The sequence below is a fragment of the Brassica oleracea genome, chromosome C9, assembly GCF_000695525.1.
Source record: "Brassica oleracea var. oleracea cultivar TO1000 chromosome C9, BOL, whole genome shotgun sequence".
Classification (NCBI taxonomy): domain Eukaryota; kingdom Viridiplantae; phylum Streptophyta; class Magnoliopsida; order Brassicales; family Brassicaceae; genus Brassica; species Brassica oleracea.
The window spans coordinates 41,980,628-41,999,044 of record NC_027756.1 but is presented as its reverse complement, the minus strand read 5'-3'; the positions used below and the strand labels follow the sequence as shown (position 1 = coordinate 41,999,044).

At 34.3% G+C, this 18,417-nt stretch overlaps 1 pseudogene; it reads right to left on the bottom strand.

Moving 5' to 3' along the window:
- Nucleotides 1-4,740: 4,740 nt before the first annotated feature.
- On the bottom strand, nt 4,741-6,661 carry LOC106315059 (annotated as a pseudogene).
- Between the last annotated feature and the right edge of the window lie 11,756 nt (nt 6,662-18,417).

Below are 18,417 nucleotides of genomic sequence, written 5' to 3'. Positions count from 1 at the left end.
GAAAACTACTAATACATAATAATGGAAAGATTACATCTACTAGGAAAAGGAAAGGGTTTCCTTTTCTCCTAGCTTTGTGGCCACCTTTTTCTCTCCTGAAGTCGGCTCTCTCTCTCCTCTCTTTAGGCTTCGGCCATCTCTCCATCTTCTAGGTATTGGGCTGATCTCGGTCCGGGCCTGGTTAATGGCAATCCACTCCATAATTTATAACAAAATGATAATTGTTAAAGAGCCAAGGATAAATGATTTATATTAAAAAATTTGTAACACACAGAATAATTATATATCTGAAAATACATAACCAATAGATGCAATTTTTAATATTAAACTCATAAATGCACCTTTTGATGTAGACAAGTTAAGAGATGCAACTTTTCAAATTAATACATTCATTTTAGATATAACAATTTCAAATATTTATGTGAAGTATTAATAAATTGATACAAGCAAAGTAGTTAGAGAGCCAGTGAAGTATTATTTGTATTAATTATTTTTGTAAAACACAATATATATAGATTTGAAAATACATAAGCAATAAATGCGACTTTTCATCTCAAAAACTAATAGATTCAGCTTTTCATGTAAAAAACTTAAGAAATTCAATTTTTCATATTAATACACTGACTTCTTGATATAAAAAAACTGTAAATATTTATGTGAAATACTAATAAATAGATATAAGAATGTAAAAGTGAAAAGACATAATTTTTTATCACAAAACTAATAAATACAAATTTTCATGTAAAAAAATTAAAACATGCAACGTTTCATGTAAGAACTTAAGAGATTTAAATTTTCATATTAATAAAATAATTTTAGACATTTAAATTTTCAAATATTTATGTGAATTTTTAATAAATTGATATGAGCAAAGTAAAATGAAAAACACAAACTTTATCTCAAAAACTAATAAAATGCAACTTTTCATGTAAAAATTAAGAGATGCAACTTTTAATGTAAAACACTTAAGAGATTCAAATTATCATATTAATACACTGATTTAGATATAAACAATTTAAAATATTTATATGAAGTATTAATAAATTGATATGAGCAAAGCAGTTAGAGAGCCAATGAAAATATGATTTGTATTAAAAATGTTTTTATAAAACACAATATATATATATATATATATATATATATGTATATGTATATATATGAAAATACATAAGAAATAAATGCAACTTTTCATCTCAAAACTAATAAATTCAACTTTTCATGTAAAAAACTTACGAAATTCAACTTTTCATATTAATACACTTACTTCTTGATATAAAACAACTGTAAATATTTATGTGAAATACTAATAAAAATATATGAGAATGTAAAAGTGAAAAGACACAATTTTTCATCTCAAAACTAAAAAATGCGATTTTTTCATGTAAAAAAAATTAAAAGATGCAACTTTTTCATGTAAGAACTTGAGAGTTTAAATTTTCATATTAATAAAATGATTTTTAGATATTTAAATTTTCAAATATTTATGTGAAGTTTTAATAAATGATATGAGAAAAGTAAAAGAAAAAACATAAATTTTATCTCAAAAGCAAATAAATGCAATTTTCATGTAAAAAAAATTAAGAGATGCAACTTTTCATGTAAAAAACTTAAGAGATTCAAATTTTCATATAAATACAATGAATGTTAGATATAAAATAAGTGGAAATATTTATATGAAGTAGTAATAAATTGATATGAACAACGTAAAATGAAAAGACACAAGTTTTCATGTTAAATGGTGTCTTAGAACTGATGTGTTTTTTTCATTATTACATTAATTGATGTGTCTTTCAAAAAAATGTTAAATGACGTGGTTTTTTTTTATTTTTAAATTTTATTAGTTTTAAGAGAAAAATATATGAAGGTGCATCTTTCATAATGATGTTTATTTTCATCAGAAAAACTGCATATTTTTAAGAGTTATTCTAAAATTTACATAGAAATTTAATAGGTTAAAAATGTCTAAAATTGGTTATACTCATTCTAAAAACTGCATAGGTTTAAATGAGCTTTCTCATATCTATTTACATACATTTTAAAATAATCTTAAATAATATTTGGATAATTTGATTTGTTGGGTAATTTAATTATTTCATAATATTATATATTTACAAAATTTAATATATTATATGATTTATAACATGTTTTGGTGCATTTTACGCTGGTTTGTTTTTCGGATTTCTGATAAAACGTTTAGACATATTTAAATAATTTTATTTATTAATAGATAAGTATTAACAAAAGAGAAACCAAAACAATTATATTTATTTATGCACATTTAAATTTATGCTTGAGTTTAATATATATGTTGTTTATTATTGAATCTCTAATTATACTTAAACGGACAAGATTATCAGAGATTTTAAGTGACTTTTTTAAATCGTTTAAGTGAACTATTACATTTAGTTAAATGAAAAATTTGCAACTGATTAAATGAAACAAAGCAACTGTTCGTGATTGCATCTTTTGGTGATGGGTTATTGCAATCAGTGGTTATGAACCTTTAATTATTGGTAATTATAGCATTTAGTCATGAGTTCTTGCAATTTTTGGTGTTAGTCGTTGCAACCATAAGCTAACCATAGCAATGTTTGGTTGTCAATTATCGCAACCTCTTTTATTTAAGGAATTATGGGTAATGACAAATCACAACTAAAATAACAACATATAAATTAATAAAAATCACAAACATATTAAGAAATGGGGAGTTTCATTATTAAAGTTCATCAAAAATCAATTTTTAACAAACACCTTTGGGTATTCAAACTAGAGCAATATTAAGTTCTTTCAAGCATTTTAATAAACACCTTCCAGGTATAAAATAAATTAATATCAAGATGAAAGTGATAAAGTCAAATCAAATCAAAAATTAATTAATATGCATAGAAACAGAGAGATCTAATCATTAACTCTTCATTAATCACCTTAGATCTACCTAACCCATGGATTTAAAAGGTAACTACTCACTAATAAACATTATAAACCCAATAATCAATGATGATTGAAGGTTAATCATGTTTAGTGATCAAGATAATCCAATAAACACAAGATATAAAGATGAAAAGAAGCTAAAAATTGAAATTTTCACCAAAATAGGTTTGTGTTTAGATAGAAACAAGATGAGTCGCTGCGATATGCCCATAGTCATCTCTTAGCAGGCATGATGAGTCGATGGTTTGAAGTTCACTTAGCATAAAAATTTTCATTTTTTCTTTTCCTCATAGGTTAGTCAATTTTCTTATACCTTTGTAAATGTGCAATCTTATGATCAATAAATTTGATATTCAATTTAAAAAAATCAATGTTTCGAATACATAATATGTAAATAATGCACAAAAAATGAATATGTGTGATTTACCAATAAAATATGTATTGTACAAGATCTCTTAAAGTTATATAAGAGATCTTGTACAATAGTAATAAGACCTACTCAAGAATATGTAAGCACTAGTCAATTCTCCAAGAAGTGGAAAAACGTTTGAAAACATATCCCATAATCAATGTCGAAGCATCAGATTTTCAAAGCTATGAGAACTTCAATACATTTGTCTTCAGTTTCTTACATTCTTTGGAAAACTTCGACATTGAGAGATTCCGATTGGTTGGTTTGAGGAACAATGAGAACGCAGTGGAAACATGGATCAAAGATGATGTAACAAGAAGAGTAAGACACGTGGAAATCAAGAATTTTTTCCCTAGTCTCTGCCTCAATGCCTTCTTAACTCTTCCACTTTGATTAATTTCTCATTATCTTGTCCTCAGCTGGTTGATGAGGAAGAGGCAACGTTCTCTTTACCATGTCTCAAAAGTTTGAAATTTGAGAGATCTTCTCCGCAAAAAATCAACAAGGCATTTGAGATTATCTTTAAATCCTGTCATAATCTTCTAGATCTTGTGATAAAGCTGTCCAAAGCAGAGGGATGCCTGCTATCACATGTTTCATAGTATAAAAGAGCATTAAGAGTATAAAGTTGTATTTTTGCAAGCACTTTTTTCAGATGCAGTGAATGAGCAAACTATTGATATAGATACCCCAAATCTCAGCTTCATCAAAGAAACCTGGTCCAATTCGGGTCGATTTTCACTGATTTAGAAACCTCCTCAACTTAAAGCTCATGTGCTTATCGTCGAGAGCAAAAACTTGTTCTCAGATGTAAGTTTCTGTAGAGAACTTGTCATCTCAAGGAGGTTATTTCTTGATGTTGGGGAATCTATTCTCTTTACCAACGTTTCAAGAATGAAACTGTTGCATTTTCAAGTCTCGGATGTCCATCTCGGACGTTCCAGTTTTAAAGATGGCAAATCAGTGTCCTAGTCTCCAATTCATCACATTGGTAGGATAATACCTCTCTTCTCTAAGTTCTACAAAGTCAGGTTCTTGAGTGTTCACCTCTATTCTACTTGCAGGATTCAATTGGAGCACAAGTGACAACTAAGATTGTGAATAAAGAGGCTTTACTGAACACAATTTCAAAGTTTTGATGGTCCTCCACCACTCTTACGTTGCAGATTCTTGAACAAGAGAAGTGAACTAACTTGAAGGAAGAACCACACTCTGTTAGATTTTTTTTCTACTTTAGAACAAAACTCTGTTTTTCTCTGGTAGAACAGTTAGAAAATCTATTCTTTACAAGTTTCATATTATATGATTCTCCCGTTTGTATAGAAATAATACTGTTCCTTTCAATGCAAAATATTATAGAAAGTTTATTTTTGCCGATGCCTGTCTCAAACCATAGTTCAATCTGCTATAGCCCAAAAACAACAATTAAAAAGCATATCACAATACTTAGGACAAGGTTTATCAGCTGTGACCCCTGTGTTGTCCTTACCGCATCTTGCTCTGTTCAACAAGAACCTAGGGGAGAAGATGGGAAGAGGCAAATATCTTGCTTGCTTTTTTATGTATCTGGGGTTTCATATTTAGTCTGGTAATATACAGTCTCCATCTTATGCCAGTTCGAATGCCCAAAACGGTGATATTGAATGGTTGGTTGTGTTAAGACCAAATCGAGGAACATGGTGTTTCATGTGCTTGAGTTTTCATATATTAATCATTTGGAAAACTCACTTAAATTCTTGCATACGTGCTAGAAGAAGAGAGTCTTATGGTAGCAAGCTGGAGACAGAGCAGTGAAAAATGAGTCCAAACTTGTGATGTATAATGATACAACATGCAAATTCCGTTAAAAGGGAAAACAAAAGTAGAAAAAGGTTTCAGATTTAGGTGGTAAACTCCATGATATAGCAGTGACAATATCTCCATTAGCGGCCTACCCGCTTGAGTCATCACAAGCTCAATGTCCTTTGGCTCCACACCTTCCTCGTCAACCTCTTCATCATCCTGAGCAGCAGCTGCAGCTGCACCGATTAATGTTTCTTCCTTTGAAATCATGCTGCTGAGATCATGAGCCTTGAACTGCTTTGATGCGCCTCGTATTGCTTTGCTACCTGTGTCTGAAGCTGCGAGCTCAAATCCTCTATCTTTGCTTCACCAAAGATCACATATGTATCTGATTCTGGACGCTTGAACACATCAGGCTTCGATATCACAAACAAGATCTGCATTTGCAAACCACATTCTATCATTAAAATTTGGAAAAAAAGAAACCAGTCATGATTAAACACAACAAAAAAGATTGATTTTCAGAAGACAACAAACTTTTTTGCTTTTTTGATAGTGACACGGCTAACACCAAGGACATGTTTCATCCCAAGCTTCAGCATTGCTTTATGACTCTTTTTCTCACTTCTGCTTTGTTTTGACCAAACACTTGCCTCTCCATCATGTCCTGGTTAACAGATCATAGCTGCTTATAAGAACTGATACCCACTTACTGTTTCATTCTATATTACCAAGTCAATCTATCAAACACATGTCTCAGGTTAATGTTTTCTACAATTACGAGGTGATTTGAAAACAAGAGAATGGATTCGACAGATTAACCAAACATATATATCTCTGCTACGACTACATATGCCAAACCTCTCTAAGGTTTTCTACGAGGTTGGAATTGTTTGGTTCCTCAAACATCCAATCCAAGGTTGGATAAATGGTGACAATGCAGATAAGTTTTACCCATGACAAAGTAGGTAAAACCTCTGCTTCTCTTGTAAAACCTCTATTTGAAACAAAGACTTCCATATCTCAACTATGTAAGATCCAATCACTCATCTTCGGTTTTGACTTCTTCAAGTTCTTCTCCATTACTGATCCATACTCTTTGATAATCTTCTTTAAACCACACCAAGTAACTTCCATCTTTCTCAATCTTCTTTAAAATATCCTTAATAATCTCACCACCTGCATTTTTCACCTCTTCATCTTCACGAACTTTTGGTTTGCCCACCGAATCTTCAGCAGCATCCGTGGAGAATTGTTCACCCCTAGAGATCCATTTTAAAACCCCATCTGCAAAATACTTAACTTCATCACCTTTACGCACTCTTGGACACAAACATATTCTCTATTAATGGTCTCAAAAAGAAAAAGAAAGTGAGTAGATATCTGCAGAATGTCAGATTATACAACCACTAAGCCTCATCTCACCATGTTGGTTCATCCGATCAAACTCACTCTTTGGGAGCTTTTTGTCATGCGCTTATCCACTTCTCTGTCAAGAATCAAGTTGATTCTCCACAACACTACCTTACTCTGCATTTTCTTGCCTTTGATACCATACAGTCTCCAAAAAAAACCTTTAATAATTTTGTATTACATCCTACCGTACCATTCCAATGCTTTCCGCATCTCTGAAACCTCTCCTCACAGTTCCAACTTTCATAATTTTCCACAAGCTCACTCACTGAATCTATCAACTTATGTACAATCTCCTCAACACTCGTGATTCTTTATTAACTAAATTGCAGCACATAATCGACCCGTAAACGCCAAGACCCAGCTACTCATGTTCTCTATCTAAAAATCTCTTGGTGGGTTTATCCTTTTGGCTTATCTCGGGGAGAAGTTTCTCCATCAGAAAAACGTGTCATTGTCAAGCTGCATTGTTAAGCTCTGGAAGATATAAACTGCTATGTCATAAGCTTACCGATCTCACAATCTGGTCTTCCATATATAAAGGAATATAGTAATCCTAAAAGGATCATTGTGTAAATACATTATAGTACAGTATATACCCTAGTTTGTACATGTATAAATACTCTGTATCAGTCTTAATGAAGTATTATTCAGACCTAATACTTGTATATGGTATCATAGCTATAAGCCGCCATCAAAAACTTTCAAAACTTTTCTTCGTCGCGTTCCTCTTCCCTGCAACAAAAATGTCAGAGAACTCTCAATCACCGGCGCAAACAAACGAGACAATCATCGTCTCTTCTACGCCTACCTCCTTAACGTCAATATGAAGAACGTGACAAAGCTCACATTTTCCAATTTCCTCATGTGGAATTGTCAGGTCCACGCTCTCCTTGATGGATACGACCTTGCTGGCTACATAAATGGCTCTACCGTCGTACCTCCGCCTACAATCACAACTGATGCAGGTGTTGCGCCTAACCCTGCCTTCGTCATGTGGAAACGCCAGGATAAGCTCATCTACAGCAGACTCATAAGAGCGATAACCACATCAATTCAACCAATCCTCTCGACGACCAACACATCAGCCGAGATCTGGTCTATTCTCACCTCCACCTATGCCAAACCAAGTAGAGGCCATATAAAACAAGTGAAGCAGAAAATCGACAACTGGACCAAAGACAACAAGTCGATCAAATACTTTCAAGGTCTCACGATCCGTTTTGATCAGCTAGCTGTCTTCGGAAAGCCCATGGATCATGAGGATCAGATCGGTAAGATACTTGGTGGTCTTCTAGACGACGACAAAAACATGGTTGATAAGATAGAACCGAGAGACACGGCGCCGTCGCTTGCTGAGTTACATGAGAAGATGATCAATCATGCAGCCAAACTGCAGTCGGCTGTAACTCCGGTCTCATCTACACCAGTCACGGCTCACTACACAGATGATCGCAAAACAAGTCCAACAACACACGCCGAGGAGGATATCGTAGAAACAAAACTTGGCAACAACAACAACAGTTCACAGAACCACCTCATCAGAACTCGCAGCAAAACACTTCCCATGGCTATCAATGCAAATGCCAGTTGTGTGGTGTTTTTGGTCACAGTGCTCGTCGTTGCACTCAACTTCAGATGTCTGGAGGCTCCTCTGCTGCTCCACAACAGTACGCAATTGTGTCGCTACCATGGCAGCTACAGGCTAACTTCATCTCTACCTCGCACATACAATGTCAGCCCATGGTTACTCGATAGCAGAGCCACGCATCACCTCACCTCGGACCTGAACAATCTGGCGCTACACCAACCAGGAGAAGAAGTGGCAATTGCGGATGGCTCCACCATGCCAATCACACACACCGGTTCAATATATATATCCCTACATCATCTAAAACTCTCAAATTAGATGATGTCTTGTGTGTTCCAAATGTCAACAAAAATTTAATCTCCGTATATCGTCTCTGTAATGCTAATAAGGTTTTTGTTGAATTCTTTCCTGCTCACTTTCAGGTGAAGGATCTCAGCTCGGGGGTGCAGCTACTCCACAGTCGAACGAAGGGTGATTTGTACGAGTGGCCCAAGCCTAACCTAAACCAATCAGCCTACTCAACCTATCCTGATACGAAAGCAACAATGGATCGATGACATAATACACTTTGCCACCCCTCTTTAGCTACACTTAAATTTGTTGTTTCCAAGTTTTCTTTACTTTGCCTAAACACTGCTTCCTCTATTTTTCCTTGCAATGAATGCCTTTTGAATAAAACTCACAAGTTACCTTTTTCAGCAAAGCACAATCAAATCTTTTAACCCTCTCCAATACTTATTTTCTGATGTTTGGCAATCGCATGTACTCTCAAACAAAAACCCAAAATATTACCTTCTCTTCGTCGATCATTTCACAAGATATTCATGGATCTTTCCCCTCTCGGCCAAGTCTGAAGTAAAAACCATCTTTCTTCAGTTCAAACCCTTGGTAGAAACACGCTTCAAAACAAAAATCCAACACCTATATACAGACAATGGAGGAGAATATCTAGCCATGCGATCCTACCTCTCAACAATGGCATCTCTCACCTAACAACCCCAGCTCATACCCCTGAACACAACGGTTTGTCGGAGAGAAAAAACACACATTGTGGAAACTGGTTTGTCGTTAATGTCCACTGCAAAGATGCCGTTAACTTTGTGGCTAGAAGCATTTACCACTGCTGTTTTTCTGACCAACTGCATGACAACTCCTCTCCTTGATAACCTGTCTCCATACCAGAAACTGTTCCAAACAACACCTATCTACGGCAAGCTCAGAACATTTGGGAGCTTGTGTTACACCTGGCTCATGCCTTACGCCCTAAACAAGCTTGAAAACCGCTCTACACCTTGTGTGTTCTTCGGATATTCTCTGTCTCAAAGCGCTTAATTGTGCTTAGTTCCCACCACCGATCGGGTCTACACCTCTCGTCATGTGAGGTTCAACGAAACCCAGTTCCCTTACCAACACCTCCGACGTCAAACAACTAATCCCGACCCAGAACCACCACACCAACCAACCACCTATCAACCTCATACCATCATCCACCCGATACCTTCACTCGTACAATCGCCATCACGACTACAGAGAGCTTGCCACCGAGCTCTGAAACTTTGCCACCAGTGACGCATGCTTCTGCGACAACAGAACTTGTGCAAACAGCAGACACGTACACTGGGACTACAGAACCGGGAACCACCGTGCAATGCACTGAAACTGCACCAACGACAACCCCTGTGACAAAATCTGATCATCCACCTCCACGACATTTGATGATAACAAGGTCCAGAAACAACATCATCAAAAGACGTCTCACTATAACTTAAATGTCAACCTGCAAGAAGATGCACACTGGATCCACAAGACGTGGCAGCAAGCCATGAAACATCCAAAATGGCGAGCAGCGATGCTTGCAGAGTTCAACTCATAAGTTCAGAATCATACTTGGGACTTGGAGACAGCTTGCAAAGGGTTGGCAGTCATTGGATATTTACAATCAAATATCATCCCAATGGAGAAATAGATCGCTACAAAGCTCGACTGGTCGCGAAGGGCTATCATCAACAACCATGAATTGATTACACAAACACATTCAGTCCGGTTATCAAACCCATGACGATACGGATTGTTCTAGGGTTAGCAGTCAATAACTCATGGCCTATACGACAAATTGATGTCAACACCGCCTTTTTACAAGGTCATCTCAAAGAAGAAGTCTTCATCTGTCAACCTCCAGGCTTTGTCGATAAAGACAACCCCGCAAAAGTTTGTCGTCTTCGGAAAGCCTTGTATGGCCTAAAGTAGGTGCCGCGAGCTTGGTACTCTGAGTTACACAAGTTCCTTGTCGCAACCGGGTTCTACAACTCACTCTCAGATACGTCGCTCTTTATCCTCAAACAAGGATCAGATTTCATCTATCTTCTCGTCTATGTAGATGATATCTTGATAACAGGAACATCGCCGCAACTGGTCCAAAGAGTCATTGATACACTTGCAGCCAAGTTCTCGACAAGGATATGAGCAACTTAAGCTATTTCCTAGGCATTGAAGTGATAAGGACAAAAAATGGGTTGCATCTGATGGAACGCAAATATCTCACAGATCTTCTCACCAAGACAAATATGCTTCACTCCAAACCCGTCAACACTCCTATGGCGTCCTCACCGAAGCTCACACTCAAATCCGGTTCACCAATATCTGATCCTCACGAGTACAAAAAGATTGTAGGGAGCCTTTAATACCTATCACTAACAGCCCAGACATCTCTTATGCTGTGAACAGATTTTCGCAGTTCATGCACCACCCAACAACGTGTCACTGGCTCGTTGTGAAGCGCCTCCTCCGTTATCTATCTGGTACGATGAGCCATGGCATCTTCCTCCGGAAGCAGACAAAGGCAACACTCCATGGGTTTTCAGATATAGATTGGGTGGGCGACTCAGACTACTACGTCTCCACAAACGGTTACATTATCTATCTCGGCTCTCACCATGTTTCTTTGGCGTCACAGAAGCAAAAAGGGGTAGCCGCTTGTCGACGGAGGCCGAATACAGAGCAGTGGCGAACATGTCTGCGGAACTGCGTTGGATATGTTCCCTTCTCACGGAACTCGGCGTCATGCTCACCTCTCCACCAGCCATATACTGTGACAATATCGCTGCCACATACATATGTCAAAACCCTGTTTTCCATTCCCGTATGAAACACATCGCTATCGACTACCACTTCTTGCGGGGACAAATTCAAAACAGTATGCTGCGTGTGTCTCACATCTCCACGCATGATCAACTCGCAGATGGTCTTACAAATCCCCTCGCCAAAACTCCATTTCAAAATATCTGCAACAAGATCGTTGTTACTAAAGTCCCACCATCTTGAGGAAGTGTATAAGGGAATACAGTAATCCTAAAAGGATCATTATGTAAATACATTATAGTATAGTATATACCCTAGCTTGTACATGTATAAATACTCTGTATCAGTCTTAATAAAGTATTATTCAGACCTAGTACTTGTATACCATACACTGCCGCTTGAACACCAGCCACAAGGCTTAGCGATCTCACGACCAGAGAAGCCTTCTGTCTTCTTTGCAGTGCCTCTGATCAATTGGTCGGTTAGGTCTCCTTCAACAGTTATCCTTAAGATCGCCTGGTTTGTTTTGTCGCCAGGATAAGAACAGTGTCCCGTGACTGATCACCGGTTCAAAAGAGCAACGTATTCAGAGCGCTGTGCTGTGCCTCACTGCAATTAAGAGAAAATAAAATCAAGAATTACAACTCTGGAGATACCGTAGAAGTAACAACGAGCTTTGGTAAGGGAGCAATCGATGGATCCTAAATTATACTACATTTTGCTATTATATGTTGGTTAAAATTAAGCAATCCGAGTAAAACAATCTTTGGTTCAGACCAGTGGCGGAACTAGCCAAAGTGTTTACCGGGGTCAGTTTTAGAGTCAGCATATATATATGGGTCAATAAGCCTATTTTACTATATTTTCTCAATTTTCTCTGTAAAAACACAAGTAAAATTTTTTTTCTTTGATTTCACATGTGTCATATGACCCACCTCACAAGGCACTACCTCCGCCACTTCAGATTATATATGTTCTATCTTATACAATGATATGCACTAGAATATCGAAAGGCTTTAGAAAAGAGTGTGCTCGAATCTGTTCTTCTTCTGGCTTTCTCTTTCCGGATAGAAGACTCCTCTTGCGTCTTAACCAACTTTGTCTCTGAGCTTCATGATCTGTCTGCAAAATTTTCCAAGTCAAGGACGATCACAAGGTCCATTATTTCTTTCTTAAAGAGTGCTTCCTAGCCAACTCATCCTCACATCAAAGCATTTGCGCTTCTACTTGTGCCTGTTGCTGCATTAGATTTCTCTTATCCTCAACCAATCAAATCCCCACAAAACAATCGTTCTTGGCTTTAAATTTTTTATAATAATTGTCAAATTTAGATTCTGCAACCTACGTGAAGCAAAGCTTTGAAGCAGGGGCAGAAAAAAATAAACCAAATATTAGAGGAGGTGCAATGAAACATCATATCAAATTAATCCCAGCGAATCAGCTAAGCCGGAGCAAGTTACTCACAATGTCCTTGAACAGCTTCATTCTGTGATTTCTCATAAGATCAAACACCTGGTGAACACAAGACATGTAAGCAAAGTCGTCCTGAATTTCTTATTAGCACAAGGTGATATGAAGTCCGAGGTCTGGAGACCAACAATGGTGAAGTCTCAGCTCTTTGCATTTTTGGTCCCTCCTATTTTGGCTATTCACGGTTTTACCTCAACATTATTATAATGTTCAGAACAATCTTCTTGATTTACCCCCAAACTTCTTATTGTGCACTACAAACTTGCCAAATACAAATGAACAAATATATACATTCAAAACTTCTAAATACATTCTAAAATGATAAATAAGCTAAAACAATTGATAAAATTCACTAAAATAGTAAGATATCAGTCATAGAATTCAATTTTTGTTTTCTTTTCCTTTTAACTAGATTAAATTAGTCATCATCATCATTCTTTTTTTGAAACTCTGTCCACGAAATCAGGTATACAACTCTCTCATCCAAATGCAAAAAGATAATTTACTCATTAAAATAACAAAATATGTGTCCACGAATCTGATATCCACAACTTATTTGTGACAGAAAAGGGCCAACTTACTCATTAAAATAGCAAAATATGTGTTCACAAATCTGATGTCCCCAACTCGCTCGTCCATAGTTTTTTCGTCCATATCCACAATATTAATATTTATCATACTATCCATACATGATCTCACTTTTTGCTTTATTTATTTTAGGTACCAACTTGGCTATTTGTTGTGAATTTACCGAAGACTAAGAATTTCACGTTTTGAATCTACATCTTTTCAACATTATTTTCCCTTTATATATATGTCCACATTTTGTTCATTCACACTTTTCAATCCATATCTACACACTTATTTTGTATAAATGTTAAATATATAAAATATATACAGGAAAATATAAGTTAAATATAAAGAAAAAGATCTATAATTTATTATAACAATTATATTTAATATACCATAAATTTTGAGAAAACGCTGATATAAAAACAAGGGGATGAAAAGTAATGACATAAGAAATATCTAACTAAACTATTTTTTTCTGATTGGTTCTCTATATTTCCTTTTCAAAAAGTAAAACAATTTTCAATCGGATTTAATTCTCTTTTAGCTAACTATCATCCTAACTATTCATCCTAACTATCAACAAATCCAACTTGATTCGATTGTCTCTTTTGGTTAGACATGAGGAATTTTTTGTCCAAATAGTCTTTCAGAGTTCGTGAAAATGTCTCACAAGAAAGATATGCCTTAAACAATCTCCAAAAAGATTCTCTATTTTGAAATTTGCAAAACTTTATATTTTAAATTTCAATGTGTGTTTCTCCAAAATTAAAATTTCAAACTTAACTTCAAAATTATTTGTAATTTACACTATGGTTCTTTTATATGTCAAAATTAGTATAAATCCGTAAAACTTTTATACATAATTAGCATATATATAAAAATATTACATTAAAATATAAAATTATAAATAGAAATGAATAATTAAATATTAAACTACAAGAAAAATACCATAGTATTCCATAAAATTATTTTTGCAATATGTTTCATCTTAGGTTACACAAAATTTGTTTGGACAATATTTTGGAGATTTGGAGGTTCCAAAGCACATTTACCAGATATTAGTTTTGTTGTAATATTTAAATTGTGTAATAATTATGTATTCATTTATCTTTTTAAAAAAGTTTTTTTATTAAGTTTCTTTTGTAATATTCTTGTTGTTTAATTCTAATTTAAGATTATTATAAATGTTATTTACAATTTTTTAATTTAATTTTATGTGTAAAATTTGAATTTATGATATATAAAAATTTCAAAGATTAAAAAGATAAACGAGAAATACTTAAGAATCATAAATGTGATGTATAATTAATTATAAAGACCAAAATGCAAATAAAAAGATGAAATTTAAAATTTGAAGTTTTGAGTAGTGAACCTTCAGATATGAAGTTTTACTCCTCAAAACTCCAAATTTAAAGTTTTGAAGCTTCTTTTGAAAAACAAAAAGCTCTATATTTGAAATTATAGAATTTCTTTTGGAGGGCTCTTGAGATGTAAAAAAAAATAAAAGATGTGACTTAAACTGTAACACACTCTATCTTTATCAATATATGCATAATGTTGATCTACTTTCTAGCTGGGAAAATCTTTGGTTTCTGGACTTTCAAGAGCCTGAATCTGAAAAATAAAAGGGCATTTTTATATGTTACCATGTGACTCATTGTCATGATTAATCTCATTCTTCTGAGGCAACTAATATCGGAATTGGATTCACAAGAACCATCTTTTTAGGCGTTCCCGCTCTATTTTTTCCTCTAAAATAGAGTAAAAATAAATATGAAGTAAAGAATGCTATAAAAAATGCTCCAACCCAATTCTATATCTCACTCCATTATAGAGTTTAATCTATTTTTTGTTTGTTCATCACTCTATTATAGAGAGAAAAATAGAGTAGGATTAGAACATTTTTACTCCGTATTCACTTTTAGAGTTTTATATTAGAGATGCTCATAAACCTAATCCATCTGGGCAGACATGTTTGATTGTCTTAAAAACTTATAGACAAATAGATAAGTCGTGGTTTTGCATAAATTTGAGATTTTTGTTTAGTTCATCTTATAATCTATTAAAGTCAAAAGTTTCTATAGTTATATGAAAACAATAAAAATGTTCCCATCGTTCACGTGAAGTTGTTTTTCTTGTCACAAAGACACTGAGAAACAGAGTGGATTTTATAGCTTTATGCACTTTGAACACACAACAAGCAACATGGTAGACCCATCAAACATCTAATTTTTCCATATGCCAAAAAATAATACTAAGATTCATCACATATTTTAGAAGATTATCCGAGATTTCACAAAATATATATATATTTTTTTTATTGAACTGCATATTTTTTTTTGTCAAATTGATTATTTGGATGTCCATTTCGAATGATTTTAAATATCATTGATCTTTTTATTTGACAACAAAATAAAAAAAAAAAATTATTGATCGAAGTTAGCAATTGTAAACATATAATGTTTTTTTTTACTGAACCATATAATGTTGTTCGGTCAACTTATTTACTAGTAAAATGTTATGTTATGATCTAAAAATTGTTGTTTGAAATAAATTATAATATTACTAGAACTTATGATCCATATTCTGGTACTGAATTCTGATGGTGTCATTTATTATTTTTCTGTACCAAAATTATTTTGTCAAGTTTTCCACCTTGCCAGCTTGTTACCATCATCTTTTTAGATTCCTTTTTACAGGGATCCGCCATACTCCATCATTGCATGTATCAGTGTATCTAAATATATAGTAATAAATGCATACCACCAGGTGCTTATAGAACATTATTTCAAATCTTAATTTGTGTTCTAAACAAGACTAGGACTTTTTTTCTTTTGTTTAAGTACAAATACTACTGGATTATATTGTAATTACATAATTACACTATAATCCCCTCTACGTGGTTGCATGCGGATAGTTAGAACGTGGTTAAGAACAGAACAGACGAGTAATGTGTACTTCTCTTTAGACTCGAAGTTGAGTGGACAAAATATGTAATTGCTAACATCTTCTGATCGTTTTTCGTGTCTATTATCTTTTCTGTAAATGTATCTTGTAATTGGTCTTTAACAGCCCCTCCGAAACATCAATATTTTCTTGAGCCAAGGGTCGAAGAGAGTTTTTGACACATGCAATTCTAACTCTCCAAAATAAACAACACTCCGTTGTTCGAATTAAGACTATCTTTCCGCTTAGGGTGGTCCTGACTTGGTCACTTAAGAGCATCTTAAATTAGGCTAAAATGTGTCCCCCAGACCCAGAGGACAACAAACATCTCCTCGGCACACGCGCGAAGCCATCTTCTATTTCCACTCTTTACCATATTTATCTCCAAGTTCCTCTTTGTCTCCACCAGCCAAAATTAATTGCTCTTATAACAAAATAATACTAGTATATTTAAAAAAAAAGTTGATTCTGTTATAAGATAAACTTTGAAATGATCCTCCACTCCTTTACCAACTCAAGCACTATGATCATCTACTCATCAAGCATTATGATCATCTACTCATCAAGCACTATGATCACCCACTCATTTACCAAATCAAGCACCATCTTTGATATTTTATGTATTGTTGCTCACTATAAATACCATCACTCATCTCACTCTTTTGTACACAATTACATCTTCTTCTTCTTCCTTATAATAAACTCTTTCTCTCATATTAAGTGTTATTTGCTTCCTACGGGTATTGAATTCTACTCTTATTTAAATTTCCCGATACTATAAATTATAAGTTATTCCATAACATCTTGCTTATTATTAGTGTATCTCTAGAATAATTGTGAGATGGTGGGTGGGGCGGGCTTTGACCTATGACAAAAGTTGGGGGATAAAACAAAAGGATGAAAAGTATGAGGGAGGGAGATTGTAATAGAATAAAATAATGAAGATTTGAGGTGGAAAAGTGAAGAGGAAAGATAAGGAGATAAATGGGAGAGAGCCACACAACTTGTTTTTCAAACAATGGCCGCATGTAGGCCTGCGGTTATTACCCAAAACGTACCGACCGGTAAAATTTAGTTTTTGCTTAATTCCGTTTGAAGGTTGGGTTTGGTTCGACAACTAAAAAAATTTTGATTTTCCGTTTCGTAACTGTTTTGTTCGATTTTTTTTTTTAATTTTTTTTTTTACCAATTAATACCAATCTTGACCAAAAATTCAAACTGAACTATCCTAACTAAACCAAAATCCAAATACCGAACTAACCAAAATTAAATAATTTTTTGAACTTTTTTAATTTAAATCGAAAATTTAACCAAACTAACCGCAAACCAAAAGCTTTGGTAATTTTTTTTGAAACTGAACTAACCGAATTAAGACGCAAACAAGAAATATTTCTACAACAAGATCTTGTTGATATTCTTGCAAACCAAAATCTTTGGTAAAATTCGGTTGATTATTTATGTACTGTGTGATCTTGTTAGCATCATAGATATAAACATTGACAACAAGATCAATTAATAGATTAACGATAACAAAATACAATAATATCGAATCACATCAACTAATTTTGTTTTTTTTATATCATCATTCACTTCATTTTTTACATAATGCAATCTTCATCAAAATCTAAAAATATCACAAATTAAAATCAAACGCATAAAGATTGTGTCATAAATAAAAGGGAGAATTGCCAAGTGTGACTCAAAACTTGGAGTCAAACCCAAAACAATACCCCAACTTGGGTCAAAGGCAAAAGTAACCTAAAAGGCTATTGAAATTACAACTATCCCCTTGTGACCAAACAAAAAAACGGAATTCTTTTTACGTTTCTACCCCTCGCAAGTCGTCTGTTTAGACGACTTGAAAATAAGTCGTCCAGACGACTTAACTTAAAGTCGTCTGGACAGTTAGTCTTAAACATAATTTAAAAATTTTGTAAAAAATATTTTGATAAGTGAAAAATGGGAATTATGTAATTAACATATGTCTTAGGAGGTATAAATTAAGATATAACAAATTTCAATTGTTTTCAGCATAGATGAGTGAAAGTAGTGAGTTGCCTTTACACACAAGATTTTTGTGGCGGTAACATTGCGCAAGCCATTTGAGAAGCTCGGAATCTCACCACCATTCAAAAAGGAGGTAATGACTGTTTCATACAGATTTGAGGAGCTCCTGGAAAAGATTATTATGAAATATGAAGAGAAGGTGGAGGAGCAACGG